Genomic DNA, 22517 nt, shown 5'->3' with positions numbered 1-22517 from the left:
TCTGGATGGAGTGAGGATACAGAATAACAAGGACAAATATTAGTAACATCTAGCAGTTACTGGGCACATACAATATGCCAGACACTGAGCCAAGGAATTTGCATGCATTATTCATTCAATCACATAACTCATAAATGAGGACACTGAAGTTTAGGAAGGTTAAGAAACCTGCCTGGGGTTAAAAAGCTAGTAAGTGATAGAGAAAGAAGATGTGAACCAAGTGCCTACTCTTAACCTTTATTCTCATGTGGTAGAAGTTATAAATTAGGACACTTTGAAGAAATAAAACAATATGGTAAAATCATTAAGAAACTCACAAAATTAATGATCATCTGTAGAGAGATCAGGTAGGTGAATAAGACATCATGAAAATGAAAACATACTGTAGTTGGAGAGAGGGGCCGCCCAGAATTCCTTGTGGGAAGAGCTTGCTGTCCAGCTTTAGAAGTGCAGTCAGCAGGCAGCCTCCAGCAATCAATCCCTTCAGGAGCTCCTTTAGCTGCAGAGTTGCTCTGCATAGGGTCACACCCTGCATGGGGCAGCCTGCAGCCTGTCACTGAGCCAGGCAGGGAATAACTGTCCAGTCTTTTGGGTCTGAAAGACACTGATGGACAGCATTCACTCCCAAGCTGCCTGCGAGGTCAGCCAAGGCTTTGTCGAGACTGCTTCACAATTTGACTTCTTGCTCTCCCCAATTCTCCCTCCTGCCCTCCCTTCCACAGATGTTAATCCCTACTAAATCTCTTGCACCCCACACTCTCAAGGAAAAGGATATATTTATTGCCAGTTTAGGAATTTTTTGACTCTCAAGAATCAAATACATATGCTTCCCCCAAAGAGGGGGGCAGGGGTGATGGTAAAAGGAAGCAGTTACTGACTTAACTCTTCTGAGACTGAAGTGATCCAATAATTCAAGACACACCCAGTTTTGGTTTAAGGGCATGGCAATAGCCAACTGGTCCATGAAACCCTCCAAGGAGCAGCCTAAATAAGCCACAAATCCTCCCCTACTTAATGGTCCCATATTATCATCCTGGGCAGTATGCCTTATATACCTATGATATCATTTCCATTTCAGAAGATTTCAATGAAATTAATTTCCAAGGCATTTCCAAACATAAAGGTGTTCTCAGTATGTTTCAACAGCCAAACCTTGTATTATGCATAGAATCAGCACATGGAAAGCAACTGACATACAATGAAGAATTTTCAGAATCAGCCTCTATTGCTACTCACCCTTCCAAACCTTCAGAGTAAAAGGCAAATGACTCATATTTGGGGACAGAGGACTTTCCATCACTCCCAGCTGACAGGCCAGCTCTGGGCACTGTGGCCAGGCTTGCTGAGGAGGGAGTGTGCACTAAAGGAGCTGAGAAGCAGCAGAACACACACCCTCTCCTTCTTTCTAGTGATACACCTTATCAAGGAACAATGAATGATAAATTGGCATGCCTCTGTGCTTGTTATAACAATTTCAGATGAAAAACTATGGTCTTATTTCATATCAAAGGAAACTACTTGGATCTTTTTCAGAATTTTATTCCTATAAGAAAGGAACTCTTAAAAAAAAATGGAACTAGCTTAATTTTTATTAGCTCTTAGAAAATGTGTAAACCTAGGACTCTAAGCGAATTAGACAATTCATGCATAATGTGAATACATCAGTTACATTGGTAGTAGCTAATGTTAAAAAATATGATAAAGAATTAGTGATAGACATTAAAAAGGAAGGAGTGACAGTATTTGGTTGTAATCTTACAACAAAACACATTTTTTAATTGTATAGCTTTTGAAAACTAGTAAAAAATATCAACCAAGTCATAAAACTTCAGCAAATAAAAATAAACACATATTTGGAACAGACATGATCTGTTTCTCTTAAATATAAAAATTTTACAAGTTACTTCTGACTTCTTTCAGTTTTCTTTCTCTTTTTAGAATGCTTAACTTGTTTTAGCATCCCTTGCCTTCTGCAGTCGACATTTTTACATTAAAACCAATCTAGAAAGCTACAGTTTCAGCAATTCCTAAAGACTACTTCAAAAATGACTGTTTGGGGTGGGCCACCGTGGCTCAGCAGGCAGAGTTCTCGCCTGCAGCCTGCATGCGGGGGAGTCTGGGGCTCGATTCTCGGTGACTGCCCATGCGAAAAAAAAAAAAAGAAAAGAAAAGGTAATGCCTTAATGAAATAATTATATATTGCCTGATTAAGGGCAATACCTTTGCTCAACAGAAATTGAAAAAAACACAAAAGGCTCTGCTTTGAATCTAGCGTCTATTGAAGTAGAGAAACTGCCAAGGGCTCTCTGTGGTGCCTCGTGGGCGCCTTCCAGCCAGGCAGGAGGTCTGATTAGCCCGGCCCGCAGGCGGCTCTGCCAGTCCTGAACGCTGCCTCCGCTGCCCAGGCTGATCCCTCAGGGAAGTCAGCCCTTAACCCTTGTTGTCACCACAGGACACTGGCCTGCCTTTGGCACAAGTAACAGTGGAACATGCTCTGCGGTTTCTCACTTTTACTAGGGAGCAGATAATGTTGTTAGCCTCAAATTTTCCAAACACACATTGGTATTGTAAAAAAAGAGCAGGAAAGCCATGCTAATAGATACTATGCAGTGCCTGCAAAGGAGAATAGCCATTGGAATTGCTTTTATTTTTCAGGTGTGTATTTGAGTTATATAACATTTTTCTTTTCTGGGACGATTGAACAAGTTCTTCATTTAGATACTTATATATAGTATAGATATTCACATTTATAGCTCTATCTATATATTACTTTGATTTGATTTAGGTTGCTTGACGCCTCCTGAAAGTTTCACAACTCAAATAACTGAACATTTTTTGGCGACTGATCTCATGTAAATGTAAATTAGAGCTGTCACCCTTTTCTAACACAAACTTTATTTTAAAAAGCAAAGGGCGGGCCATGGTGGCTCAGCAAGCAGAGTTCTCGCCTGCCATGCCAGAGACCCAGGTTCAATTCCCAGTGCCTGTTCATGCAAAAAAAACAAAAGCAAATTAAGTGTGGTTAAAGATACTATCATGGTGATAATGATGAGATACATATATGGGGGATCCTTTGTTGTAGATCCCCAGCCTTTCATATGCCAGGAGCTGACATGAAACAACCAATCAAAACATTCTGCGAGTTCCTACTCTGTACCCTCAACTGCACTTAGTCCCTGTTCACAGTCAATTCGTGTGGCACCTGTGCTGCTATTGCAGCGGAAGCCACACCCCTCAACTCTGCATGGTTCAGGGCAAACAGCTTTGGAATGCTTTTCCACTTAGCTATGTAAATTTGGTCAAGTGATATCACTTCTTTGAGCTCCAATTTTCTCTAAAACAGTATAAAAAGGAGATAATGATATTGCCCTTTTTTCTTAGGGCAGCTGAAAGAAATAAAGATGCTATATTTGAGGTGTCCAGCACAGGGCTTGCTATCCAGTGAATGATAACTGATAATAGTAGCAAAGGTGATTGCAATTGAAATATCTTTGTTGTATGTTTTGATGACTTAATAGCAGTTCTATAGAAAAGCTAGCTGGGAAAAATATAATGCAAGAGTCACAACTTCCCTAGCTCCCGCCCCTGGATCACTGCCAGTTAAGTGGGTAGTTACGTCCCTAGTGTAGCTTTTCCTCCTGTTGCAATACATCTATGCATGGGGGAAACATGTAAGACAGAGGGCTCTCTCTTCTGCATCCAGGTCACTGGCTTAAGCAGAGAAAGTAATCATCTACGAGTTGTGACTTCAGGATCACAGAGTGGCCTATTGCCACACCTTCCCACCATTGCTGATTTCTGGACAAATAAGAATTTGGCTCCTCAAATATTTAGTTCAAGAATGTTGTCAACCTCCAATGTACCAGTCTCTGGGTATGCAGACAGAAGCTCCCTTGAGGAGCTACAGTCTAGTAGAAGGAAGATGGACATGTAAACGGTGAGGCACCAGGGAAAGAGGCCAGAATTGAAAGACCCCAGAGAGAAATGCCGAGCAGTAACAAGCAATCCGAGAATCACGGGAGGAGCACAGGAGGGTAGAGGGAAGCCAAACACAAATGCTGTTGCCATTGCTATGCTGTGCTCACATTCATATGAAACCTTGGTCATTCCTTACTATCCTCTGTGAGGGGGAGAACCTGGCGCATTGTTTCAGTGGTGTATGATGTATTGTTTTGTCATAATTTTAGCACAAGAGCCATAATAGCTACTGTAATCAGTTCTCATATTCCGTGGGAGAGCACAGACACTAAATCACAAGTGTTTTTTTAAGACAGAGGCATAATTTGAATATATATATGAACATTAATTTCCTACATTTATTTGAACATTATAAGAATAATGTCTATTTCCAAATGCAAAGCATAGGTTTTAAGAAATCATTCATTTTTAATAGTGATAAAACCTACAAAATCTACAAAACTTATAAAACACAGCTTTTTGAGTATAATGAGGAAGTTTGGAAAAGCCATTCACTGTGTGAAGCGGGGAAAATTTCTTTTCAGAAGATTTCCTCTGTCCACCCCAAATACAACCTACCAGAGAACTGAAAATAAACTTAAGGTATTTTTATGATAGATGAATTTATCTTGATTTCTTTTTCAGAATTTAGGGAGTTTGGTAAATTTTGTTATGAAATTGGATGCTACTCATTTATTTTGAGGCCAAATCAGCATGACTTTCCACTATATCTTGCTAATTATGCAAGACAAGTTTTCAGATAATACATTTTTTTTTTTGCTTGCTACAAATATGTTTGTGGTTAACGTAATTTTTTGGTAATTGTTATATCTAAAATAAAATGTCAAATGCACTAAACCAAGAAAAAGCAGTTTTGTAGGAAAATAGCATCTCAGTAAAAGCAGAGTATACCTAGAAACAATGCATGAGGAGCATTAGAGGGACAATGTGTGATCTTAGTTTCATGTACTAATATTTGACTCATATATAAATTGTGGTAGTTACCACACCCAGAACAGTGCTGTTTCCATAGTAACTGCTCTGTTACAAAGAAACAGGGGTGGTGTGGAAAGAATAAAAAGAAACTTTAAAAAAAAAACAGAAATAACTGGCCCTGAATATATAATGATGGCAAGTAAAACACTCATGAAGGATATGCTGAGATGGTGTTTTATCTCAGAAAAATATTAAGTACTTAGAAGGTTCTGGAAGACAAGACTCTTATCTGCTTATTTCATATACTTTTCAGTCTGAAACAATGCCATGTAACTAATGAATGCTCAAGTACTTAATTCAATAAGAATGAAAGAAATGAAAGAAAAAAGGAAGAAAGTAAAGAATGACAGAAAGAAAAAAAAACAAAAATGAAAACAATCAAGAATACAAATACTTCTCTACCATCAGATAAACAGGCATGCAAACAACAGAGCAAATATCAGTGATCACTTTTGCCATTAATTCTCAGATATAATGATCAACTGTAAATGTGAAAGGGAGAAAATGGTACTTACTAAAACCTATGATTGCAGGTATCACTAATGCCACTCAAATCACTCTCGAATTCAGGCTACCACTGTGATGAGAAAAACTCAGCCTGAAGGTGAATTCTCTGTATAAATTTGAGTTTAATTCATTCAGCCAGTTTTGAATTTAGAGAACAGGAAAACTTCCCCAATGGCATTTCTGCACTCAAATAAGCCCAAAGTAAATATCCTTTCAACAAGTCCAGTAAGTTTTTTTAATCCCCAATTTTAAAGATTTTAAACCCACATGGACTTTTTTTGTTGTTGTTTTTTTTAGCTGCATGGTCTGGGAATCAAACCCAGGTCTTCTGCGTGTAAGGTGAGCATCCTACCAGTGAACCACCCATGCACCCACCTCATGGGCATTTTACAGCATGTTTGTAGGTATTTTGGATTTTCAAATCTGACCTTTGGGGTTTGATAAATCTTTTTTACCTTTAAGCTTACAATAGCAATTTAAAAATTAAATTGATCACATTGAACAGGTTAATTTACTTGGGTTGCAAACTGAAACAGAAATAAGGCAGGCTTGTATGTACAGCAGTTTGCCTCTGTAAACCTCAAAGCTTTACAAAAACATCTAGCGATAAGATTAGAATTACTTTGGGGACTGCAGAGAAATCAATTATGAACTGTTGAGACTCGAATGTGTGCACAAACCACCCGGGCTCCTGTTCCCGTGCAGCTACTCGGGCCACAGGGCAGGAGTATGGCCTGGGAGGCTGCACTGTGAGCAAATTCCCAGTTGACGCCGAGGCTCTAGGCCAGCACACCACGTGGAGCAGCAAATCTTTGGAGACAACTAGAATCTTTCATGAAAGATTTTCCTTTTTCATTTTGTGATTGGTTCACTTATAATTTTAACCTTTAAAAATAACTGAGGGTGTCATTCCTGCAGATGCCCTGGCACATGAAGAACTGCATGCATGGAATCGCCTTAGAAACAGGGTAGAATTGCCCACCCCCAAAATGGTTGGTTGGTTGGCTTCCCTGTCTTTGGTAGAGTTGGAGAACCTGATTATCTCGAGTTCAACTTCGGCCACAAAATTTGCTGCATTTACAAAATGTTCTGATGTAAAAATCTAAAAAATAGTCAGAGATTCAGCAGACATCTCCAGACCTGAGCAACAGTAACTTTTTTTTTTTTTTTTTTGGCAACATATGGAGGAACAGGAAACTAATGAGTTTCTTTTAGCCTCAAAAGTAACCACAAACTCTATTTCATGCTGTTTATTGGAACAACAGAGTGAATGCCCTCCATATGGGCAATTGAAAAAGGGGCCACTAAAATGCCACTGGAAGCCATGAACTGAAAAATGGTGCATGTTAAGAGTATAATGATACAAGCAGGACACAACAGGAAGCCAGCAAATCTTAAGGGAGATCTTCCATGGCCTCGACTCTGTTAAATAAATATATAAATGTACACATAGAAGTAATTTCTCATGATTTTTTATTCCTTGTTTTAAAATTCATTTTAGTGAAGAAGAGAAAACAAATCTATCTCGAGAGATCCTGATGCTACGCAGTCAGGCTTATTTGTTGTTACTCTTGATTCATCAAAAAATGATAAAACTCCGGTAAATTTGCCCCTGTGAAAAGAGTCAGTACCTACTGAGAAATAGTTTTGCTTTTTAAGAGCGGTGGAAAAACATGAGTCAAAACTTGTAGTTTGGTTTTTTTTTTTTCCCCTCTTTCTGTCTCTATCTTCATTTTGAGGAGGTATCCAGGCAAATCAATATAATTTTTAATGAACTATAGACGGCCAATGAACAGAATACTTCATAGAGGAAAGAATAGAACATCTGTGTATTCATTTCATTTTGCACTAAAATAGAATTCCTCCTGGCTTTCAGGAGCTAAAATTAACACATAAACTTGACATCAAGAAAGATTACAATTTTTTTTTAGTAGTTGGATGATTAGCCACTCTCACTAAAGATATACTAACTTACTTGAGTTTGAAAGATACCTTTGTAAAAACTAATATGGACAACCAAATGCTGTTATTGACTACTCTTGTCTTTTTCTTAATCTGTGTATATCCATGTCTCTTAAAACGGGGTGGGGCTGGGGGGGGCGTGGGAGGGTGGGGTAACACCTGAGTAATTAGATCCATTAGCAGGAGTCAAAAAGCAAGCCAGATGGGGTTTTGGGTGTTTAACTTTCTCAAAATATCTATTCATAGGCATTAAATCCATCATATGTTCTACACTTTAATAAATTAAAAAGGTAATTTGATCATGGGCTCAAAAATGCAGCAAAATACAGCCAAGAGTCCTGAATGTTACACATAAACTGGATACAATGTCTCAAAAGAAATGAACTCCTCCACAATGCTGGTAAATAACAACAGCCACTCAAATGTTTATTAAGCCCAGAACTTTGTTTGACAGCACAACCCCCTTTTGATGTCAGGCTGTGGTTTAATGTTTTTCATTTTCTATGTAAGTAAGGATAAACCCCAAAATCTCTAACCAATAATGCTATATGACCTTCATTTTAAAGCACTGCCAGAAAGTCAGAGGAGTCCATTTCTTCCATGCTTGGTTTCCAGTATTTTAAATATCTATCAGTGCAATGAATGAGAAAATCATAACCTAATCAGTAAAATATTTCACTACATCAGAATAGAATTGTAAATTCTAACATCAGACAGCAAACGATAGTTATTGATTTAACAAACCATAGTTACATTTATATATAAATTTAGAAACTTCTACTGAGAATTTCTTATACAATTTTACATAATTTACTGGTGCTTACAGGTAGATACTGAATTTTATCCATGCCATGCTAAATATACTCCCAGGTTCCAACAGAAACCCACATGACTTAGTAATGATACAAATAATAAGAAAACTATTTGCTGGACCTTATGCTTGTTTTTGCATGTAATTAATCTACTTTTTAATGATTCTTGTAAGGCCTAAGTGATATAAATAAAAGGACAAGATGCAGTTCCTGACACACAATAAGGTCTTAATAAGTGGTTATAGTGAAAATAAACTGTTTTTTCAATTACTTCATATATCACTGGTTCCTTGACAAGCACACAGAAACCAGTGTTTCTCTAATACAGAGATTTTAGGCCCCTGGGTCACGTTTAACTTAAAGATAAGTATGGCCTAAAGGGAGTGTTTGGTTTTGAATGCCTTTACATGGAGCCTGAACTCCCCATCTCACTCTACTTCTTAAGCATCCCTACTGTTTTCACCCAGTCCAATCTCACTTTTTTTTTAACCTGCCTGATCCCTGCTCTAAGACCTGTCCCCAAAACAAATATTAATCAAACACTGCCAATCCAAGTAGCACCTACTGCTACATAGTCACAAAGAACGAAAACGTTCCTTTTCTTTTTCCTTATACTATGATTGATAAGCATCCTTTTGTTGTGCACAACAGCAAGCCAACATTTGCAATGCTGGGGAATACTCAGCGCAAACCAATTTTGGCAGCATCTTAGCAACTCTGGCGACTCTGAGCATCCTGGAAAACTGTCTGCTGATCTGTATGCTGCTCAGCTCTGGTTTTCAGTCTGCTTTGCAACAGTATCTTGCAATATTGAATGAAAACTTGTCAGGTCCTCCCTCCCCTATTCCGCTATTCTCTCAACTCTTCAGACAATGGAATTTTCCACTAGAAAAAGGGAGTATAGCACTTGGAGGGGGAAAAAAATCAGTTTTTTGTTTCCCTTCTTCTGTCCACTATAGTACAAAGCTTTGCTCCTCCTCTCAGGGACATGTAAGACTGGCTGGCAGTCAGTCTGACAGAAGGAGAGCAGTGCAGCGGAAAATTGGATAACAGGATAAAAATCTATGGGGCCACAGGAATCCCATCAAAACTGGCTCCTCCTGTCAAAATCCAGACAAGTGACAAGGACAAATATAGAATGTTATTTATATTTAAATATTTCTAATGATATCATAATTATAGTTCTGCCTGTTAGGCAGCCATTCTCCTGTTAGCCATCATTCTATAAACCAAATGTCATTAGTTGGGAAACATCTACATAAGAATCAGGCAGTTTCAATCGGACATCTGGGAAAATCCTAAACATTCTCAAAAAAGTCTTTCTTAAGCTGAGCATAACAATTTGGTTTTTCAAAAACATTCTCCTTAGACTACAATAGTCAAGTTCACTAAAAACTGGTCATCTACAATTCTTTTGGCAAGGGGAAACCAAGATATCTATCAGGTAACTAATAAATTAATTCCACTTAAAATTAAGTGACAATTTGGAAAATATTCTAATCTATTTTTTTATAATGCATCATATTGAGCCAGTTTATAGTTCTAACTACTGACGAGTGATGGTTTTAAGTTATTAAACTTCATAATAAACTAAATAAGCTGAATTTAAATTGCCAAACATAAGTTTTCTTATTTAAAACTTCAGAAAAATATTCTGATGCAGCTATGCCAAATCAATAACACTATACTTCTATTATTAAAACCTAACATTTCCAAGTATGTCCTTAGAAGAATACATTCTAAGCAATATCAAAGACTTTAACCCTATAAAGGGGGTCAAAAATTATTCACACTCCATATAGAAACCAATTTATATTACACCTCCACAGAACTTTCAGTCTAAGATTCCTAAGAACTTACTGGTCACCTTATCAAGCATATACTCATACTCTTTTATAGATAGATATGCATTCATATACACACATATATATATGCGCACACACAAAAAAAAGCCTGCAAAGTACAAAGCAAAATGAGGACTGTCAGCATCCAAGCTCATTCATTTACATAAAAAACAGTATACTTATTGCCCATAATATAAAGAAAACGTGCTAAATATTAGGTGAAAAATGATAAGAGTATTCCAGCTGCAATAACATGCTGATTAAGACAGTTCGTAACACTACGTAGAGTGGAGAAATTGAGGCCAATACACTCTGTATGTTATTTGCAGTTCAGACATCTGTGGCATGCCCTCCAGACTCGCAATTTCTGAACCCACTTTACTAAACAAATTCAACTTCCTACTGCTATCAACTTTCTCCTTCCACTCTGGTCTAACAAACTCCCTCACTTTCACTCGTGCAGGGAGTTCTCCAGCTTGCCTGCTACTTCCTATGCTCTTCATCTGCCTACACGAACCCTTTGTCTCCCTCTTTCCCCCTAAACCTAATCCTCTAAGGTCCAAATAAAATGATACTTGGGGCCTTTCTTGATTAATCCAATCGGTTGTTTTCCTTGTGTAAGGCAATGTCCTAAGTGTTCAATATATATGATCTTTTTTTTAACTGTTGCAACTCTGTAAGAGAGGAATAGCTCCATTTTAGAGATATGAGCAGCTCAGATCAGTTAGGTAACTTGTCTCAAGATACACAACTACAAAGTAGCACAGTCAGATTTAAAGCCCAACTGTCTCACTTGATAGACTATGTTCCCCACTACTTTGTTATTTTGTTCCTTTTTCTGATACCCTTTATCTCTGAACTCATGAATCATATGATTCAGCATTTAATAGCTCTTGTGTTCATATATGCTAATCTGGGTTCTTCAGTTAGACTATATAATATGTTGAAATTTATTTATCCCACCCCAGCCTAGTATCAGGTATTTAAACTGTGCATAGAGTGTATCCAGCAAATCTACTGCATTTAAATTAGTTAGAGAGAAAGCCAGACTTCTCAAATTATTTCTGTGTTTGCCATTGGTTTGAGTTATTTGTAGTTCTATCAGCCCCATGGGACTATTTTCCTTCTAGTGCACTCTGAAATAAAATATGAAAGTTGGAAAAACAACACTCCAATTTTCATTCAATAAGTCTTTACTGAATCACAACTACGGGAATAGCATTTTCCCAGGAACATCGTGGAAAACATTTAAGAGATTTAAAACATAATGTCTTCTCTTAAGCACCAAATATAAATAACATATTACATATAATTATGTATATAGTTCATAATATTATATATATGTTACATAGAAATATATGATCTATTAAATTATATGAATATGAGTCAATACATTAAAGATGAATTTATACTTTCAATATGTTATAGTGCTGTGCTTGGCACATAGTAAACTCTCACTAACAGATAATGTATCATTATCCATCCAATCCTAGCAAACAGAGGATAACAACTGTAATCTAATCTGTCCTTATTCAGGATTTGCAGAAATCTATAACTATGGTTATCATTAATTATCAAAGACATCACTCAACAAACATCTATCAACAAACATTAATATGTCTATTAATGCGCCTTCCCAGAAGTTTCGGTCTAGCAAAGTCAATGTTGAGAGTAAGTATGGAAAACACAAGAAATTGGGCTTTTTCTTGCCAAACTCTACTGAAAGATGCTTTTGGATTAATCCCTGGTATGAGTTTACTTTTTCCAATATCATTTTTTTTCCTCCTTAAAAGTGGACTGCAAAAAAAAAAAAACATAAAATTTTTGTGCATCTAGTTTACATGAACTCTGGCTATGATTTTATCCTATTATTAACAGAAATATATGAATGTTCTCTTGTGTGTTTTTTTGTTGTTGTTTGTTTGTTTTTGTGCATGGGCAGGCACTGGGAATCACACCCAGGTCTCCGGCATGGCAGGCAAGAATTCTGCCACTGAGTCACCCTCTTGTGCTTGTTTTTATTACATGAATTTGAATACATTATCCTGTGTTAAGTAAATTAAATGGGAAAATACAATGATAGGTCCAGGATCAAAAACTGTATGTGGTTCTTTGATCCTAGATTTATTTAGCAGATTATAATCAGGCATCAACTCAAGGCTGGTAATTTAAATTATAAGCAGAGGGTTCAAAGCTGTCACTAATTCTTTACTTACACATCTCTAGTTGAAGTAGTAATTTAAAGTCATGTGTGTCACATTAATGTAATCGTGTTTCCAAATGACGAGATAAATATCTCATGGAACATAATATATTACCGTCAGAGGTAAAAGCAAATAAATGTGTAAAATAGATTAGCACTAAGTAAATACAATATGTCATGTTCATAAGTTTAAAAATGGATAAACTGAATTAACATTTGGCAGATTGTCCATTACACATGACTGTTTAGCTTGAAGCATCCTCTGAAAACACCATACATAGAGATGCTACAAAATCCCTGTCTGAACACCTAATACGTAAGAAGACAAGAATAAGATTATTTGTACCCCTTTCTAACTTGATCTGGTTGCTTTTTTACACATAAATGTAAAATAGATTTATTTTGACCCCAAAATCACTCAAACAAGGGTAATGTTCTAATTAGTAAAAGTAGAAAACTGCCAAAATTCCAGGTCCCTACTACACTGTGCTTTATATGCTTGCTTTTAATTTAAACCTATCATCAGCCCAAACCCCATCAGAGCCTCATACATAGTCCCAGAGCAGAAAACTGAGTCAGCTTGTCCTGTGGTACTGATGAAACAAATTCAGAATAAAGACATAGGTTCTCGTTTTATTTAATTATGAAATAAAATCAAGAGTTTGGCTTTCAGATAGGGTTTGAAATCAAACTGTTGTGATTTCCTACCTACGTGTTCTGAAATAACTGCAGTATTCAACCAACTCTCTATTTCACCACGACTGTGTGCCGTTGTATGCTGCTATTTTCTTAGTCTTAGAATTCCTGCTCTGAAAGAGCCTTGTATTTCATCGAGGCATATTTTGAAATATCACTTAGGGTAGAGTGTGGGACAATGAAGGAGCAGCATATTAAACAAATCCAGTCCACAGAAATATTTTGTTTAGTTATCACAGGTGTTCTCTCTGTTTTTATTGTTGTTGTTATTTGTTTGTTTGTTTGGGTGTTTGTTTTTCCTTGAATTTGAGTGTCTTTAAAGCAAGTAGACAGCCTCAAGTTAAGGAACAGTGTCCTCAAAATCCTACTTTCTTACAAGAGGCCCTATCCCATACCAACGTTAGCTGTAGGAAGCAGAATTGCTAAGAGATGCTTGTTAACCCACTGAATATAGGGTGTTTGTTTGGCTAAGTAGAGTTTGCACAGAGTTGAAATGCTCAAGACAACAGAAGAGATTTTCAGAGTCTGTGTGAGGGAAGGAAAAAATGAAACTTGAGGTTACAGGCAGGGAGAGGAATTTTGAGGGTAAACACCCAGTTATCTACTGGAGAACCTCATTAAGTTTCAGGTGGGGTGCATGCAATAGGCATCCTACCTTCTCTGCACAACATTTTTAGTAACATATCAACTGCTTGTGACATACTGTAAAATTGGATGTGTTCTAAGAAACCAATAGAGCACTAACTGTCACGGGACAAGACAAGCTCTGAGGATACTTTGGATTACATCAATATAAAAAGGTAAGTCTTTGCACTGAGGTTCCCCCTCCATTCAAGTCATTACTTGACAGTTTCCTGCCATACAGCTAAGTGCATTTAACTGGCAGATAGGAATTGGGTACATGAAGGAGAAATTGGCCAATCAGATGCTCCTCCTGGAATTTGGAAACTTGAGAGGGTGAAAGAAGGACACAATGGCAGACATTACTTACAGCTCAACACATCCCAGACAAACATTGAGGCTAAAGATGAAAAATGTCAAATAGTCTAGGAAATTGAAAATGGGTTTTTAGTTCGTTCCAATGGAGAGCAAGATAATTTAACCAAATGTCTTTTTAAACATATTTTAGAAGCTATGCAAACCATTTTAACCAAATCATGTACAAGATAAAAAGTTCTTAAGAAAAGTGTGACGTGTAAAATCTCTTTGGATTATTTGAGATGCGACATGGAAGATTCAGAGAGTTCAAATCCCAACTTACCCCTTACTAGTTGTGTGGCCTTGACCAAATTAATGAACTTCTCTTTACTTCATTTTCTTACCTGTGAGTGAGATAATAAATGCTTACTTTGTTTTGAGCTGCTAAATTTGGGGGCAATTTGTTTTGCAGCAGTAGATAATTAATATACATAGTCCATTCCTATCTGCCAGGAAGGGAGAGATGTCCTCTCATTTTATAGATAAGGAAATAAACTCATTAAAAAATTACCTACAAAATGGGATACTAATGGTGCCTATTTCACAGGGCTGCTATGAATATTAAATGTCAACATTTCTAAAGTATTTAGAACAGTGACAGCACATTTTAGAGAAATCCAAGTGTTGTCAAATAAAATCATTTTGAAAAAAAATTAAAGATGGGAAACTAATGATGTTGTAAGTAGAATTTCTTTTCTAAGGAAGCTGGCTTTTGCTCTTCAGGCCTCCACCTGATTTGATGTGCCCCACATATACTATTTCCTTCACTTAAACTCAAGTGTTGAGGAGGTTACTCACATCTACAAAACAACTTCACAGCAACATCTGGTCTTGTGTTTGACCAAAACTGGACACCATAGCCTAGCCAAACTGGACATAAAATTAACTGTCGCAGAACCTGTCTGAGTCAATTTCCTTCTCTAAAATGAAAGGACCTCTCTCCTCCTAGCAGATAGAAATTGGATATGTATAGTCATTATCTATTGCTGCATACCAAAGTACCTCCAAACTTAGCAGCTTCAAATGAAAATAAACATTTATTATTTCACTCAGTTTCTATGGGATAAGAATTCAGGAGCAGCTTAGCTGGGCCATTCTGGTTCGGAGGCTCTCATGAGGTTATAGTGAAGACATCAGCTAAGGCTATAGTAATTGAAGGCTTGACTGAGGCTGGAGAATTCACCTCGAAGACAGAGCACTCTCTGATCAGCAAGCTGATGCTAGCTGTTGGCAGGCGGCCTCAGCTCCTTACAGTGTTGACCTCTCCATAGTGCTGCTTGAGTACCCACACATCACGGCATCTGGTTTTCTCCAGAGCAAGTGATCTAAGAGAGAAAGGCAGAAATGACAATGCCTTTTTATGATCTAGTCTCAGAAGTCACATATCATCGCTTCTGCTGCATTCTATTGGTCACTGAAACCTACCCTGATATAATAGGGGAAGGGACTACACAACGGTGTGACTACCAGGAGGCAGGCAATGCTGGTGGCCATTTTGGAGGCTGGCTTCCATACTCAGCCAGTCAGATGCTCTTGGCAGAACTTTAAAACACAAGGAAGTGAAACAAGAGACAGCACAGCAGAAATGTCAAGTGTGGACAGCTGCTGCGACAACAGTCCAAGCAAACAATTCTCTCAGTATGTTCTAGACTACATTTTACATTGCTTTACCTCTTGCTTCTCTCTCATTTATCAATTGTTTCCCCAGTCTTTCTATTGATTCTGTTGCATGCCAAATACTCTTTCAACAATTTGTTTTTAATCTGCTGGTGTTAACCAGTTGGTTTCTATCATTTACAGCCAAGAACCCCAACTAATTCAACCCAGAATTCTTCCTTTCTGCCCTGTGTCACCATCAATTTCTCCTCCTTCCTCATATTTCATATCTCAGGTCACATGTTATTTAGTCAAACAAGCATTCCCTGACCCAGCTAGGCTTGCATTTCACCCATTATTTAATAGTACTTTTTTTTCTTATTCTCCCCTTTTTTACTAAATAATTATAATTAGTTATTTGTCACTATATAATTTTCCTCCTGGAGGCCAAAAGCTCCATGGATGGAGAGAACATGACTATCTCTTATCCATTGCTTTATCTCCAGTACCTTACATGACATAGTAGGTCTCCTGAAAAAAGAATACAAGTCAAACAGAATTTCTGCTGTCATAATTGTCTTAATGAGAACACTGGCATTCTTCAATCATCCATTTCTACTCGACTTAGAATTTTGTTTTCATTTACTTTTATATTTTCCAATATATTTTTTCTACTAGTTTTTAAAGTGGTATTATCAAAGCCCAGTTTGATGTTTCCATCCTTTGTCACCAAGGATTGTAGCTGAATTTATTCTCTATTCAGTGAATTCTTTCCCTGTGGGAAAGCCAAATTATAATTAGAAGTTTGCTTCATGAGCACGGAATTTCAAAACGAAGAGAGTTAATTATTTGATTTGATTGTTCAGTGGTATCTGGCTAAAGGAGCATAACTGTGAACTGAGATATTCCTGCCAAGATGTCTGACAGGGGCACGAGCCAGCATCCCTCTATAGGGATGGGAAGTGCCAATGCTTGACACTCTGGCCTAGTTTTCTCTGCTCCCACTGCTGACCACTACTCCTCCCCACTTCCAATTGTCTCATTGTTTCTTTAGATATGTTATTACCATCCAAGCCCATATTTGATGGTCTGGTACCCATTTTTTTTTAAAGATAATTTAGTTTATCTCTGTTTTGGTTTGTTAAGGATGCCAAACGTAAAATACCAGAAGTGGACTGACTTTTAACAAAGGGGATTTATTAGCTTACAAGTCACAATTCTAACACCATGAAAACATCCAAATTAAGGCATCCACAGGATGATACTACTTCCCGAAGACAGGCTGCTGGTAATCCAGAATCCACTGTCACATGGCCAGGCACACGGTAACATCAGCTGGTTCTGCCTCCTCTCCCTGGTTTCATTGCTTCCACCTTCCGGCTCCAGTGCCTTCCTCTCTCAGCTTCTGTGGGTGTGTCCTTGTCTCTCAGTTTCTCTGGGGCTTTTTCAGTGAGTTTCTCCGGGTTTTTCACATGTCCTTTATCCTCTTATAAAGTACTTCAGTAAGAGTATTAAGGCACACCTTGAATGAGATGGCTCACATCCCAACTGAAATAACCTAATCAGAAGACTCCACCCATAAAAGATCTGCATGCACCTATTGAAATGTAATAAAAGAACATGATTTTTCTGGGGTACTCAACAGCTTCAACTACCACAACTCTGATCAGATTCAGAGGCTAGCAGGAGAAGAAGAAACAATTGCTAGGAATGGCTGTTTAAGCTTTTATTAAAATTTAGTTAATCAGGTAAAATCAATGTGACTTGTTCCACCAGTTTGAGAGATAATTAAGTTCATAAATCTTTTTAATATTAAAATTAGTCATTCAATAGCCCATAGGACCAATTTAAAAGGAACTCCAATGGCTACCTCTTAAAACCTACAAAATCTGTGGAAGCCCATCCAGTCCAAAGACTCATCTCTGTTTCTCAGTTAAGCATCTTTAGCAGGAGAATTGGGCAGAAGAGAGAGACAGGGTAAAGGGGGGTGGGGAAGGACCTCAAGACGTTGATCAATCTCATACAAATCCCCAACATTCAACTGCCATTTCCTCTGTCATGGCCATACAAATTCACTACATTTAACTGATCTAGTCCAATATATTTCTTTGAACCCTTTTGCCCTCCCGAGCTCTGCAGCACAAGCTGCAGAGGAGTGGTGCCCTTATGTGAAATTATCTCACCTTATCAGATGTTCGGGTAAGGTGAACTCAAATGAATAGGGTCAGATTCTATTTCTTCCTAGAACTCTTCTTTCACTGGATGCAAATTTACCAGACTTTTCTCTAGGTTTGCTAGCAAAAAACCCATGCAAGCCACAAGATATCCTGATACACATACCCTTTCCTTAGCCAGTACATTCCTGCTTCCCATCTGAACAATAAGATGACTCTCAGACTCCTCCTTGAACTAAGAAAATCTGCCCCACACTGACTCCTTATGGTCACCTTGCAGAAAAACAGCCTGAAGCTTCTTTCACCAACAGATGTCCCCCTATACCTCTATACAGAGAAAATACACAGCTTGTAATCATTAAAATATGAAAAAATTGTGATTTGAAAGTCATAATATAATAGATAGACCATTTAGTATAGGATTACCCCTTGGTAACCCTAAATTTTGCAAGGTTTCTACATTTCTTAGATACAGTCTATATACGTAGAGGCAACCGACTCATCCATCTCATGCCTTTAGAGATGGGTGTATGTCTCAGCCCTAAAGTAATTATGTTTCTCCAGACAGGTGCATAGTTCAGGTTTGGGTCCATCACTCAAGGTCAGCCAATGAAAACCAAGTTTTTGCTCTCCTCTTGGAGGAGGGAAGCTCCCTTTCTTGTCAAATGGCCAACTACTACTAAAGAACCTGTCTGGAAATGGAACCAACCCACAAGAGGCAGAACTAGCAATAAACCTGGACATGTCAGATGTAGAGTGCTCAATTAATGAAAGAATGAACTTCCTCTTTAGTTGAGGTATTTTGGATTGGGATTTCTACTGCTTTCTAACAAAAGGTTTCATATAATACATTTGAACTAATTAGAATACCAGGAAGTTTAAATTCATGATATACTGGGTAGAAGGGAAGGGGTGGGGATGCACATGTTATTTTTTTGTTTAAATTTGTAACTATTGTAACCACTATAACAAGAGGAAGTGCAGTTTAATTGGAAAAAAGAGTTAGTTCTAAGAATAATCATCTAAGGCTAACTGTCTGGTAGTTTTGATGTCAGATAAATTGGCTCTCTTGTTTTAGAGTGCATCTTTCCTGATTAGTACTTGATTAAGCAACAATAAAAATAACCTTAGAACTGAAATATCAACAACTTGCTGAATTCCGTTTTTTGCAGCAAGATAATGAGATAGCACATTGGTTAGCATGTTTTTAATTGGATATATATCTGAGATACAGTGTTTTCCTATCTTTTATGCCTTGTGTGCTGAGAATTCCATTACATCCTAAAATTACTACATGAAGAATTTCCTTGTATTTGTATCAAATACATTCTCACACACAAAGATAATTACCACAACTTGACTATTGATATATTAAACTTTTCTTCTAAAATATCCACTTGAAATCATCCAGCATTTAGCCTGCAGAAGGCTCTCTGCCTTTTGACCATAATTTGTTCTTTCTAAAACAGACTTTTCTTGAAGGGTAAAATTCAAATGTATTTTTGTTTCACCATAAAGTCTTAAGCAGTTACTGATTGCTCACACTACGTAATTCTGTAAGAAGAAAAGAAGGAAACTGTAAATGTGGTCTTTGCTTTCCACAAGTTTATAAACAGATTCTAGTTACAAAATGGGCAGGTTGAAATATGTTTAGTACCATTTACAAGCAAAATATAAGTGAATATATTGTACAATTATTAAGTGATGAGAAAATAACTGGAAATGGAGTGTTAAAAATTAGTTACTCAGAAAAGGTTGCTAAAACCTTCATCAATACCTAAAGAGTCACATAATGACTAGAAATGAATGATTTTTATCATTCTTCTATTCAACAAATTATTGCATACATTTTATGTATTGGGGGTCTGTATAAATGCTCTTAATCCTACTTATTTTATTTAGTCTTTTATCTTGAATAGACATAATCTTTGGTTCACAGCATACTTTCATCAATTCATTGATGATTTCCAACTGTGTTATTTCCAGTATGAGGTTATGATAAACGTGTACATGTTCTTGGTACATGACGGTATATACAGAAGGGGTAGAATCCTTGAGTCAAAGAGTATACAAATCATTTATACATGATGCCATGTTATTTTCTTAAGTAGTTTAACTCACTTATATTTCTACCAGCAAAGCATAAGAAATTCAGTGGATCCACATCTTCACCAACGCTTGGTATTGTTCGACTGCTTAATTTTTGTCAGTCTATTGTGTGTAAAAATAGCATCTCATTGTGGTCTTAATTTGTGTTTTCCCAATTAAACTGTAGTTGAATATCTGCTATCTTTACTGATAATATACGTGATTTTTCTTTCTGCATGTTTGATTCCATCAACATCCTTAATTTTTGCTTATATATATAATTACATGATATTATTTATATTATAAGCAATATATGTGATAATATATACGATTTTTCTTTCTGCAGTTTGACTCCATCAACACACTAATTTTTTGCTTATATATACATAAGGACTCTTGGTAAAAAGAGACGCCATGCCTCTGTGTTTAGATTTACAGTCTAATGCCTCAACTCAGCCATATATATAACACTAAGACTCTAACAAGTCAACAAAATACAAACAACACTTAAGAATAAAAAGGCTATCTTATTTTTTTGCTTCTTAAAGGGCATATAAAAGAACACTTGTACTTCAACTGGGTAATTAAAGGAAATATTAACTCCCAACTGTCATTAAATTTATGTGACATTAGGCAAACTAGCATCAAAATGCTGCAATATCTCAGCCTTTACTATATCTTACCTTATTCCCAAAGCTCACAGAATTTCAATTAAATAAAAAAAAAAAAAGAGGATCTGAATGGGAAAGTCCCCTTTTATGTAGACGGACTCTGAGTGATCAGAGACCAAGACCTTTACAAACTAAAACACTCATGAGTTCTTATTACAATCTGAAGACCATTCGGATGGTTGTTTTCCAGTACAGGCCCAGTAACTGAACCCGGGGGCTACCCTGGAGCTACCCCTGATGGCCACATCAAGATGATAAGTGCTCTGAGACTACGGAAAATTATCTCAAATAAAAGCAAGACTGGAATATATATCAGTGTCAGAAAGGCAGAAGGCATTTTTTTGAGCACATGACAGATATTCTTTGACTTTCTCAATTTCTAAATATGAAAGAATGATGGCAGAGTTTTCTTGTTGGCTTGTTTTTTGTTTTGTTTTTTTTTGCTTTTAACCAGGTGCCTGACACTTTTTAGCATGATAAAACACTGGAGACACTGTACAACTAGAAAGACAAGCCAAAACCCAATATATTTTAATAAATAAACAAATATTTTAAAAGATGAAAAGAAAAGTTTACATATTCAAGCAATATTCAGAATCTCTAAACTTTTTTAAAATTATGTTCTATTCCTCCAAAGAAAATAGCAAGAAATTCAAAAGTATAAGAATCCAGAGCTACCAACATAAGCATAAGAAATGGTAGAAGTCTCAAAAGGTAATGGCTTTCATTTGCATTCCTAGACTGTACTTCTAGTATATTGTATTTCAGGGCTCTCTAGAGAGACAGAAGAGCCAGCAGGAGAAATCTGTAAACATAAGATTTATGAAAGTATCTCACACATCTGTGGGAATATAAGAGTAAAAAATCTGTAGGGCAGGCTTGAGGCTGGCAACTTCTATGAAAGTTCTCATGAACTCTACAGGAGAGGCTCAGTGGCTAAAGAAGCAGTGGAAATTCTCCCTTCTCCTTTAAAAGTCTTCTACTGGTCGAATCAAATCTAACCGATTGGGTTGTCTCCTTTGCAGGAGGCACCCTCTTAGTTGGTCATAGACGTAATAAGCCATAGCTGCAATCAACTGACAGATGATTTAATAAACCAGCATCTGGTTTATCAACCAGCCACAAAATATCCTTGCAGTAATGGTTAGGCCAGAATTTTCCTGACCAGACAACTGGGTACCGTCACCTGGCCGAGGTGACCCGAGAACCTAACCAATACATATATTTTCTTCCTCAGCCTCAGGGTGTTTGGTGTAGGCAAGTTATTTAAAATTCCATTTTACCGGTAGACAAATGGAGTAAAAGGGAAAAGAGGCAACTTTTCCTAAGCCACACAAGGGGTTTAACCCTACAAACATAGCTGCAAGTCACATTTGTAAACCCTACTATGACCTGTGAATAGGCAACCCTTTTTCTGCTGTTCTTGTGATAAATGGCTTAGAAAAAACAAGCACAATTCCAGCATTACATCAATCCAAAGCTTCTTTTTTGAAAAAGAAGTACAAAATTACTGTGATTGACTATTTCAATTGTGTGTGTATGTAATTTTTTTGTGCATGATAAAAACCAATTTCCAACCACCTCACTTCTTTTTTGTGTGCCCTTCATTCTTATAAAAATTTCCAGATGTTGCAGTTGTCACACCTACTTGTTAAATTGGGGACATTTTTGAACCACAGTAAGCAGATGCTAGAACAGATGGAAAGTTTCTTTTTGGACTAAGAAAAAGAAATTTCCAATTAAGAAATGCCTGGACACTCTATTATCTCCCTTCTAGCTGACTGAGCTAAAAAATTTTCTTATGTCACAATTTGGGCTTCAAAAAAAAAACCCATTTTTTTTACTATTCCTTATTTCTTCATATATCTATAACCATTAACTTAAAACTTGCTCATTTTTATGTCCTCCTTATAAAACTACTATGGTACTATCAAGAAAATTTGAAAACTAATGAAATACATTTACGGAATTGTTATATTTACTAATTTTAGCCTTATCCATCTCACCTCCAGTTTGTTTCTTACTTGTTCTCT

The 22517-nt window shown here is 36.9% G+C and overlaps 1 long non-coding RNA gene across 1 annotated transcript in view; it reads right to left on the bottom strand.

Annotated features, from left to right (window-relative positions):
• Positions 1-22517, bottom strand: part of LOC143677834 (uncharacterized) — a 70282-nt gene that overhangs the window by 22958 nt on the left and 24807 nt on the right. The window contains exons 2-3 of the long non-coding RNA XR_013172917.1: positions 15139-15280; positions 14239-14299 (exon numbers count right to left, since the gene is read on the bottom strand). This is a non-coding gene — a long non-coding RNA (uncharacterized LOC143677834). The remainder of the gene's footprint in view (positions 1-14238; positions 14300-15138; positions 15281-22517) is intronic.

The sequence above is a fragment of the Tamandua tetradactyla genome, chromosome 3 (assembly GCF_023851605.1).
Source record: "Tamandua tetradactyla isolate mTamTet1 chromosome 3, mTamTet1.pri, whole genome shotgun sequence".
Classification (NCBI taxonomy): Eukaryota; Metazoa; Chordata; class Mammalia; order Pilosa; family Myrmecophagidae; genus Tamandua; species Tamandua tetradactyla.
The sequence above is the reverse complement of the archived record's forward strand: the minus strand, read 5'-3'. Positions and strand labels throughout refer to the sequence as shown.